This window comes from Pogoniulus pusillus, chromosome 30 (assembly GCF_015220805.1).
Source record: "Pogoniulus pusillus isolate bPogPus1 chromosome 30, bPogPus1.pri, whole genome shotgun sequence".
Classification (NCBI taxonomy): Eukaryota; Metazoa; Chordata; class Aves; order Piciformes; family Lybiidae; genus Pogoniulus; species Pogoniulus pusillus.
This window is the reverse complement of record NC_087293.1, coordinates 15,087,688-15,098,143: the sequence shown is the minus strand read 5'-3', so window position 1 is coordinate 15,098,143 and position 10,456 is coordinate 15,087,688. Positions and strand designations below refer to the sequence as shown.

Genomic DNA, 10,456 nt, shown 5'->3' with positions numbered 1-10,456 from the left:
GAGTAGGGTTATAGTTTGGACTCGGTGATCCCGAAGGGCTGTGCCAGCCTGGCTGTTGCTGTGATTCTCTTCTCTTTTGCCCTTTAAGAGCCCCTCCCCACTCTCTGCCTTGTTGACTGCCTGCGTGTCCTGCCAGCTCTCTCACCTCACTTAGCTTCTTCGATTGGGAGCTGCCGCTGGGCTGCCAGGAGGGCTGCTCTCTGTTGGTTCGGGGGTTTGCTGTTTGCTCGCCGTTGCCTTTCTGCAGTTTGAAGTTTGCCGCCCTCTGGCCCCCGGGCCGCTGACCCTTGTGCGAGCCGTCGGGCGCGCAACGCCTTCTCGGCAGGGAGGCTCTCTCCTCTCCGCCTGGGGCTCTTGGTCTGCCTTGGCCCCGTCGTGCCAGCAGCTCTGACTGATGGCAGTGTTGACCATCGGGTCGACCCTTGTTCGGCGAGCTGGCAGGCTCCCTGCTGCACAGGCCGGCGTTTGCTGGTATCAAAGAGGTGGTCAGGTCATCAGAAGAGCCAATTAAAACAATAAAGAGAGAGGAGTGGAAGGTGAGGGCTTAACTCTTTCCAGCCCATCAGAAACCTATTTATGAAGTGAAGGTATTTTCGTTCTGGAGGGAATGGGAGGGAGGGCAAATAAAAATCCATGGCTATAAAATTTATCTGGGGGAGCTCTTTAAAGATGGAGTGAGCGGAGATCAGGAAGCAGTTAGCTGTCAGTGGAGCTGTCAGGTCTTTAGAGTCTGGAGTGAGGCTGGATCCCTTTCTATTTATTTATTCTCTCTGCCTCCCTTTCTGTTTATTTCTGCACTCATTTATTTGTTTTTCTCTGCAGGTACTGGAGGGAGGGCTGTGAAATGAGACACAGATGAATGAATATATAATAGCACTTCTCAAACTCAGACGCCGCTTGGAAGACAAGAGCCGTGGCTGTCCTTACCTGCAGAGGAGAGAGGCACTCCCCTTACAGCTCCTGGTAGCTGACAGCTGGCAGAAGGTAATAAATTCAGGAGTTATTTAGCGTCAGCTTCTGAATAATGGTATCAAAAGCACAGGCTCTTCACATGAGGAAGCTAATGAGGGAGAAGTGCTAGAGCCAAGGATGAAGAGCACCACTGGGATCGCAGACTATAAAGGATCTATCATCTGTCAGTGGCCGATGCTCATACCAGGGCAGGGTCAGCCACAGTTGCTTCAGTGTTAATCTGGGGGCTGTGTTTTAAGGTCTTGCAGCCTTTCCTCAGATGCCAGCAAAAATACACAACATCACAGACACTTTTTTGCCTGCTGAGCTTTAAACCATGCTTGAACTAAAGTTTCCAGGTACCAACTTTTAATGGAAATGCTAACAAAATACAGCTTTGGGTTATTGTTAAGTGTAGAAAGGTTACTTTTTGAACAGTTCACTGCAGCCAGGCTCAGTTCTTAGTTCAGACACAGACTCTTAGGGTGCAATTTCCAGCCTGTGAAAGGGGGACCAACGACTTAGTGTGCCCAAGAACATTGAGACCTATGCAAAACAAAACAGTTCAAAACCCAAGAACATTAAAAATCTACCAGAAAAACAGGAAAAAAAAAGGTAAAGAACTACGTTGGCATCTGAATAAGGAACCCAAAGTTCCCCTTGTGCCCTCCAGAATCCACTTGCAGTGCAGCACACGCTCCTCAGAGCTCTTCCTTCATCACTTTTCGCTTTAATATCGTACTGTAACTAATGCAGAGGCATTGAATCCATTTTCTGACCGGTGGGTAAATGATGGTTAAGTGTCAGGAGATTTATTTAATTGTCTAGCTATTAAAAACAAAAGCAAAGCCAAAGAGGTAGGCCTGCTGAGTGAAAGCTTTTATGCTTTTAAATGAGGCATCGCTGTGATTCGAGTTTAAACAGCACTGATTTCCTCAAAAATGCATTGGCAATAATCAGTGGCTTGGTGGATTGTCCACAGAACTGTCCCACCCTCGCTGCCAAGAAGCTCATCTGAACCACCTGTGGTAATAATAGCTGGCCTTTTTTCTTTCTTCCATTAAATGTGCAGCAGATCTAATGTTCAAGGACAGGAACATCTTCATTAGGCGCTACGGAAAGTGAACCCGTTGTTCACAAATCAGCCCCAAGAATAATGGACTTGAGAGACTTGGGAGGTGAGGGATGGAGGTTGGGGGGTGGGAAAGGGGCTTAAAGCTTCGTGAACTGCATACAGAGAGGATTTTAGTGGGATATGGGCAATTGATTCCCTTAAGTGTCTTTGAAGAGGCTGATCTGGAGGTGGAGAAGCTCCGGGTCGCTCATTATGTTGCTGCTTAGTCTCCTTACAGCATCCCAACAACTCTTTTACTCTTTTCTACTCCTTTAGTTAAAAAAGCCAAGAATATGAAGCTAATTTATCTGGCATTGTCAAAACCAACACCACAATGAGGACAGACCTGTGAAGCAAGCAGATGACCTGCAGGTGAGACAATGGCTGCCCTGGGTGGCTGAAAATCCCTGGCACCTGCAAAATGCCAACAAGCTAAAGCTCATCTCTTTAGGAATATTTTTCATGGGAAATCTATTTTCCAAGTGAATGCTACTTCCCTGTTAGTTCTTGTCCCAGAAATCCATCCTGTGCCAGAAGTGCAGCTCAGGATGAGTCTTTGCCAGAGCCTGGTGATCATGGAGGGCCTGGCCTCTGGGAAAAGATTCTTCTCTGGCCTTTGTTGTATACTTCCTTTCTTAATTTCTCATTCCCTAATCATTTGGGCACCAGGAGCTGCTGGTTCCAAGTGTCTTGCTTGTGTGGGATTAAGGCTGACACTTTCCCTGAGACTCAGGCAGGAATATTAGTTTCCCATTTCTCATTGCCACCCCCTGCCTGGGAGATCACAGGCAAGGCCAGCAAGGAGGTCCAGTTTATCTCTGTCATCACACTACCCCAGCAAGAGAAAGGCTTGTGTGTGAGCAGAGCTAAGTTCCTTTTTCCCCTTCCTTGCCTTCATCAGTCCTAAATGCCATTTAGCAACAGTTAGCTGCCTGCTCCTCTCAGTTGGACACCGATTGCTCCCTGTTGGAGAGCTGTCAGTGAGGAGAAGACCATACATCGCGGTGGGAAGTAATCTCACCCAGCAGGGGAGCACCTCTTCCCAGCCAAAACAACCTGGCTTTGACAGGCTTGATGTATTTATTATCTTCTTGGTGCAGAAATGCTGCCACAGCAGGGCTGTGGGGGAGAATGCTACTGGTGGCTCAGAAGAGCAAGCCAGGAGAGGTATGAAGAGCCAAGGAGTTGTCTGCAGGCAGATGGTGGCAGGGTGCAGGAGTGGATAAGAGGGAAGGAGGGGGTGAAGGAAAGGGGGGAAAAACTGTTGTAAAAAGTCAATTCCTTTTATTCATGTGCTTAACTCATCTTCTGGACTCAAGGGGATTGAGAGGGCTGAGAAAAAGGAAATAACAAGTGAAAAAACAGAGAGGTTGCAGCCCAGATGGGGCATGGCTTGTCAGCCAGGCTGAGCTGTCTGAGGGTGAGTTTGGAGAGCTGTCACCTCGGTAAAGAACATAAATCACTGGCTCTTGTGCTCCTTGACCTTCTGGGCTTGGCTCCCCTTTGGTTTTGTGTGATCTGGGAGGGTTTCACACAAGTACTGTCTGGCAGGTGGCTTGGTCAGCCTCAGTTTGGGTCTATTTTGCCTCTGCAAAGTGAGAGAGGACATGTTGGCTGGAAGGAAGAGAAGCCAGGGTCTTTCAGGGCCAGCATTAGGTTACATCCTCAGCAGCTGTGCCAGTCCATAGGCTTCACCAAATTCAAACTTACCATGGTTGCCTGAACTCCTGGGTGGCAACAAGGGGTGCCACAGGAGCCTCTGCTTTTGGAAGACCTCAACACAAGAAGCACATGGAACTGTTGGAGTCAGTCCAGAGGAGGCCATGAAGATGCTCATAGGAGCTCTGCTATGAGGACAGGCTGAGAGAGTTGGGGCTCTACAGCCTGGAGAAGAGAAGGCTTCGAGGAGACCTTGGAGTGGTCTTCTCGTATCTGAGGTGGGCTACAGGAAGGCTGGGGAGGGACTATTGACAAGGTCTTGTAATGACAGGACGAGGAGTAATGAGTTTAAACTGGCAGAGGGGAGGTTTAAAATGGATGTTGGGAAGAAGTTGCTTGCAGTGAGGGTGGTGAGACACTGGCACAGGTTGCCCAGGAAGGTTGTGGCTGCTCCCTCCCTGGAGGTGTTCAAGGCCAGGTTGGATGAGGCCTTGAGTGACTTGTTCTAGTGGGAGGTGTCCCTGCCTATGGCAGAGGGTTGGAACTGGTTGAGCTTTGAAGTCCCTTCCAACCCAAACCATTCTGTGATTCCATGATTAAGACAGGCAGCAAGTGTGGCCTTTGAGTGGCAGGCAGCCTTCCTAACCCCTCAGGTCAGTCCAACATAAGAGTAACTGTGCTGAGCCCAGACTTTCTTGTACATCCAACCTTGACCCAGATGCTGGCTCTGTTCTGCTCCGGTTTGATCCTTCCCTGCTGTGTTTGGGTGTATTCATGCCCTTCCTTACCCACCCCACAGAGCTGTGTGCTCCAGGCAGCTGCAGCAGATGTGGCTGTTAATAGCTTGCCCAGCCCTGCAGCTCGTGTGGCTGCACGGAGAGCTCACAGGTCCTTGCTCTTGGGTTTCCTGCCATATTTCATGGCTCTTGGTGGCAGCTCAGCTGAGGAGTTATGGAATTCATATCCTTTCTGCCTAGGAGAAAATGGCAAGTGGAAGATTTAATATCCCAGAGGGTTAATGTAGGAAGTTGTACCAGAGGGAAGAAGGTGGGGGTTAAAGCTTCAGGTCCTTCACAAATCTCTGCAAGCCAAGCTTTCCAAAGGTTGGAAAGCTGTGAATTACACCAGCTGAATTACATCCGTGGCAGGGGCTTGCAGCACTTTTACTGAGTTCCCCTTCCTACCAGCAATGCTAGGATTCCCTTCTGTCATTTTCCTAATGTCCAAGATTTTTTTCTTAATGTCAGGTGTCATTTGTGTAATGAGATGTAATGAAACAGCAGCTCAAAAAGAGATACCTTTCTTTTCTTCCCTAAAAAATTAAAAGCTTCATCTCCATTCCAGCCTCACCCAAAATATTTTAGCACCAAATTACTTTGAAACCCGTGAGAAACAGGACAATAATTTAGAGGAGATGACCTGGCTCAGGAGCAGTGTGGCCAGTAGGACAGGGGAGGTTATTCTGCTCTAGAACTCAGCACTGCTCAGGCCACACCTTGAGTGCTGTGTCCAGTTCTGGGCTCCTCAATTCAAGAGAGATGTTGAGGTACTGGAAAGTGTCCAGAGAAGGGCAGCAAGGCTGGGGAGGGGCCTGGAGCACAGCCCTGTGAGGAGAGGCTGAAGGAGCTGGGGGTGTGCAGCCTGCAGCAGAGGAGGCTCAGGGCACAGTTCATTGCTGCCTGCAGCTCCCAGAAGGGAGGCTGTAGCCAGGTGAGTTTGGGCTCTGCTGCCAGGCACCCAGCAACAGAACAAGGGGACACAGCCTCAAGTTGTGCTGGGGGAGGTCTAGGCTGGATGTTAGGAGGAAGTTCCTGGCAGAGAGAGTGATTGGCACTGGAATGGGCTGCCCAGGGAGGTGGTGGAGTCACTGTGGCTGGAGGGGTTTAAACAAAGCCTGGATGAGGCACTTAGTGCCATAGTCTGGTTGACTGGATAGGGCTGGGTGCTAGGTTGGGCTGGCTGAGCTTGGAGGTCTCTTCCAACCTGGTTGATTCTGTGTTTCTATGGAGAGGGGGAGGGAAATAACTGCAGTCCTGCAGAGAGGAAAGATTTCATGCAGTGAATGTGAGCAGTTTAGTGAAAATCAAGAAAAACTCCAAAATAAAAGTGCTGATGTTCAGATGGCAAATCCTTTTGGCCAAAGAAAGACATTTCAGTCCTAGAAGAGGAGCAATTGCTGTCTAGCTCTTGGGGAATTCTTGTTGCTCCTCATGGATTTGTCTGATATTGAGCTGTCTGGTTGCTAGTTACCAGGCTGTCTTCAGTGAAGCTGTTTGCTTCTGCCACGTGGTCCTTTCTCGTCTGCCCTTCTGACATGAGGCATCAGAGGCAGGAGCAGAAGCTGTTGGATCACAGTGACAGGACCCCTTGTTTTGGATGGTAAAATGTTCTGTTGGTTCCATATATTTAATCTCATATTTGTCTCTGTGCTTCCATCCAGAGAGTTTGATGAAATAGAGCACGAAGGGTTGTTCTGTGAGGTTCCTGCCCCATTTTGCAGGGCTCAAAGGAAAGGATCCAAAACCCTGAGTGCTTATCCTGGCTGGTGAGCAACCAATGCACAGATATCTTGGGATTGGTCTAAATTGTGGTCTGTCATTAGTGGGGATATTGTACATAGCACCCAGAACTCTGTGCTAACCTCGTTAGGCTGGATGTTTGAAGAGATAGAATTGGTGATCAGGGACTCACAGGAGGGCACAGGTTGGAAGGGACCTCTAGAGCTCACCCAGTCCAAAGCAGGCTCAGCCACAGCAGCTTGCCCAGGGTTATCCAGGTGGGTTTAGAATCTGCCCAGAGGAGACTCCACAGCCTCTCTGGGCAGCCTGCTCCAGGGCTCTAGCACCCTCACAAGAAAGTTTTTCTTTGTGTTCAGATGGAAGCTCCTAGATTGCAGTTTGTGCTCCTTATCCCTTGTCACTGGGCTCCACTGAAAAGGGCCTGGCCCCACCCTCTTCCCCCCTCACCCTTTAGCTCTTGCTGAGCATCGCAGAGATCCCCTCTCAGGCTGCTCTTCTCCAGGCTAAACAGCCCCAGGTCTCTCAGCTTTTTCTCCTCACAGTGATGCTCTGCTCACCCCATCATCTCTGTAGCCTCTAACAGACTCTCTCCAGTAGTTTCTTGTCTCTCTTGAACTGGAGAGCTGAGAACTGGAGCCAGTACTGCAGATCTGTGTTCTCTACAAACAGGTTTTGTTGATCCTCCACCAAGTATCCTCCCCAGAATCTCAGGAGTTAGAATCTTATGACCATGACATCACTGTAGTTGGTGGTGTGGAGGACCTGGAGCTTAATTACCAGATCAGGCACTGGCCTGCAAAGTGGCCTTGGCCAAGTCACTTCACTGCTTTGTGCTTCATTCCCCCAACCACAAAATGGGGATGATAACCAGCTCAGCTGATGACAAGTGTGAAAGGAGAAATAAGCATCCTCATGTGACGTTTGTCAGGATGCAGGATGCAGGATGCTGACCTAGATCTGCACAATCAAACTGGATATAGGCTGTACAGTGTAGTTCCACAGGACAGCCTCGGTGCAGATTTAGGCTGCCTGTCCATGAATGTTACAAGCATCAGAACAAGGCAAACAGCCCCTCTGCTCCTCCCTGTTGGAACAGGGACTTGTACATTTTCAGGCAGCAATTTCCATGGAAGAATGGGAGGGCTGGAGAACCTCTTCTGTGGGGACAGGCTGCAAGAGCTGGGGCTGTTCAGGCTGAAGAGCAGAAGGCTCTGGGGAGACCTTAGGGCAGACTTCCAGTACCTGGAGGGGGCTATTGGAGAGCTGGAAAGGGACTTTTTACAAGGGCTTGTTGGATGAGGGGCAGTGGATTGAAGCTTGAGGAGGGCAGATTTAGATTGGGGATTGGAAAGAAATTCTTTTCAGTGAGGGTGGTGAGACACTGGATCAGGTTGCCCAGGGAGGTCAGAAATGCTGCTTCTCTCTTCAAGGCCAGGCTGAATGTGGCCTTGAACAATCTGGTTTAGTGGAAGGTGTAGCTGCCCATGGCAGGGGCTTGGAACTAGATGATCTTTATAGTCCCTTCCAACCCATCCCATTCTATGAATTTATGATTAGAAGGAAAGTTGTAAGGTCCAGATCTCTTGGAGGCAGTATAAGGCTTCATGTGCATGCATCAGAGCATTGTAAGGGATGGGTTTGGTCCTTTGGTACTGTTTTCCACTGCGTTGGTGAAGGATCATTGCAAGTAAAGGCTCAAAATACTGACACCTGTGTAAAGTCCAAGGAGCTTCCAGGTGCTGTGTCCCTGCAATTATGTAAGGTCCTGTGGAGCAGCTTGAATCCTGCCTTGGCTCAGCTTAGAGCAGGCTGGTTTTGTCTGGCTTGGGGTGTTACAGACTTTTTACTCCTGTGTCTTCATCTCTGGGTGTCTCCCCTTCCTTCTTCTCTGTCCCAGGTTAAGAGGACTTCTCCCAACCCCCTGCACCTCATAAGGGTGTTTCATAAAGCCCTTGTTGCTCCAAGAGTGCTGGCAGCATTGCTGCTGCTGCTGCTGTGTCTGCGTTGGGTGGGCCAGACCTCCAACTGCTGACATCTAACTTCTCCAGGAGGGGATGAAATCCAAGTGGCAGGTCAGGCACCTCTGAGGAGATAGCTCCTAACTGTTCCCACAGAGCTTGAAGAAAAAGATTTGACGGATTTACAGAGGAAAATGGCTGAGAAGGGATTGATAAACACACAGAGAGATCTAACTAGTGTGTCCCATCACTCTGCATAGCTGATCATAGCCAGAGTGCTGCGGGGCAGTGTCGGCAGGGATTTGTTGATGTGAACTCGTGTCTCCCTGATTGAATCATGCTGTTCCAGGGAAGGGACCATCCAGAGAAGGCTGTCGTGAGGAGGAATGCAGCAGCAGTAGGGTGGGCGTCTGTGTCAGGAGGAGTTGGCGAGATGCTTACCAGTGCTTTCTGAAGGCAGAGCTCTGCCAGCAAGGACTTGGTAGCTGAGCTTCCTCACAGCAGCAATGGCAGCCTGGACTTCATTCCCCTTGGTGCGAGCATTTGCCACAGTAAGCTCTTAGTGCCGGATGGGATTCCATGCGTGAGAAGTACCATGGTGCAGTTGGGAGTCTCCTCTAGCTCCCATAAAATCAACCAGGTTGGAAGAGACCTCCAAGATCATCCAGCCCAACCTAACACCCAGCTCTATCCAGTCAACCAGACCATGGCACTAGGTGCCCCACCCAGGCTTTGCTTCAACACCTCCAGCCACAGTGACTCCGCCACCTCCCTGGGCAGCCCATTCCAATGCCAATCACTCTCTCTGCCAGGAACTTCCTCCTAACATCCAGCCTAGACCTCCCCTGGCACAACTTCAGACTGCATCCCCTTGTTCTGTTGGGGAGGAACTGTTTACAAGGTCTTGTAGTGAGAGGATGAGGAGGAATGGATTTAATCTGGCAGAGGGGAAGTCTAAACTGGATGTTAAGAAGAAGTTCTTTGCAGTGAGGGTGGTGAGACACTGGCACAGGTTGTCCAGGGAGGCTGTGGATCACAGAATCACAGCATATGATCGTTGGTGCTGTGATTCTGTGCTCCACAACCTCCTTGGAGGTGTCAAGGTCAGGTTGGATGAGGCCTTGAGTGACCTGTTCTAGTGGGAGGTGTCCCTGCCTATGGCAGGAGAGCTGGAGGTGGCTGAGCTTTGAGATCCCTTCCAACCTAAACCATTCTATGATTTGTGTGCCTCAAAGAAATGTTCTGATTGTCTGCATTCCCCCAAGACAAGGTGGCAGGTAGTGTGGTCACTGCACCCCTTGGCTTTGGAAGGCTGAAGTGCATCAATCCTCATAATCACAGAATGTCAGGGGCTGGAAGGGACCTCCAAAGCTCATCCAGTCCAACTCCCTTGCCAGAGCCAGATCACCTCTACCAGATCACACAGGAACACGTCAAGGTGGCTTTGAATATCTCCAGAGAGGGAGACTCCACCACCCCCCTGGGCAGCCTGTTCCAGGGCTCTGTCACCCTCACAGGGAAAAAATTCCTCCTCATGTTTACATGAAACTTCCTATGCCTCAATTACCACCCCTTGCCCCTTGTCCTGGCACTGGGCATCACCCAGCTCCATCCTCCTGGCACTCACCTGCAGCAGTGTCTTCAGAAGCTCTTGTGTGTGTCTCTTACACTTCAAGTAAGGCTAACAAACAGCGATGAGCCGCAGCAGCTCTGCGAAGGCTGAGTATGCCTGCACCAGGGCCTGAGCTGATTTATCTTGATGTTTGGTGGAATTCTTTGCATTTTGGGTCCCTTCTGTAACCTTTTCACCTCGTTCTTTTTTAAGGTGGCTGCCTGGCTGTTACAATTTATCATGAAGGCATCTCACTTCACTTTTGGCTCCCCTGACGGAAGCAGCAGCCGGTCCCCGGGAGGTCAAAGACATTATTTTCCCCTCGTCTTTCTCAGTTTCCAGCACATATTTGTCACTTTGAAAAAGCATGAATTCTGGATTTGATGCACTTTAATTGATTTCACCCTCAACAAGTCCAACTGTCCATCAACCTTTCCTTTTTCTTTCCTCTCCCCTTTTCCCCTTCTTTATTTCTTTCCTCTGTCCCTTTACTTTGTGAGTGATGTTTTCAGCCGCCTGCATGGAGAAGCAGTTGCAAAGCCCCTGACCCTATCAGGACCTACTGTCACGAGTAATTTCTCTCATTTTTCTTATCCTCCCAGTTGAACTTTAGATGCTGAGTGAGAATGAAGCCATCTCCTAG

At 49.7% G+C, this 10,456-nt stretch overlaps 1 long non-coding RNA gene across 1 annotated transcript; it reads left to right on the top strand.

The window, feature by feature from the left end:
- The first annotated feature begins 839 nt into the window (after nt 1–839).
- LOC135188631 (uncharacterized) lies at nt 840–10,096 on the top strand. The gene is made up of 3 exons (XR_010307768.1): nt 840–984; nt 2,342–2,437; nt 10,027–10,096. It is a non-coding gene; the product is annotated as an uncharacterized LOC135188631 (long non-coding RNA).
- The last annotated feature ends 360 nt before the right edge of the window (nt 10,097–10,456 follow it).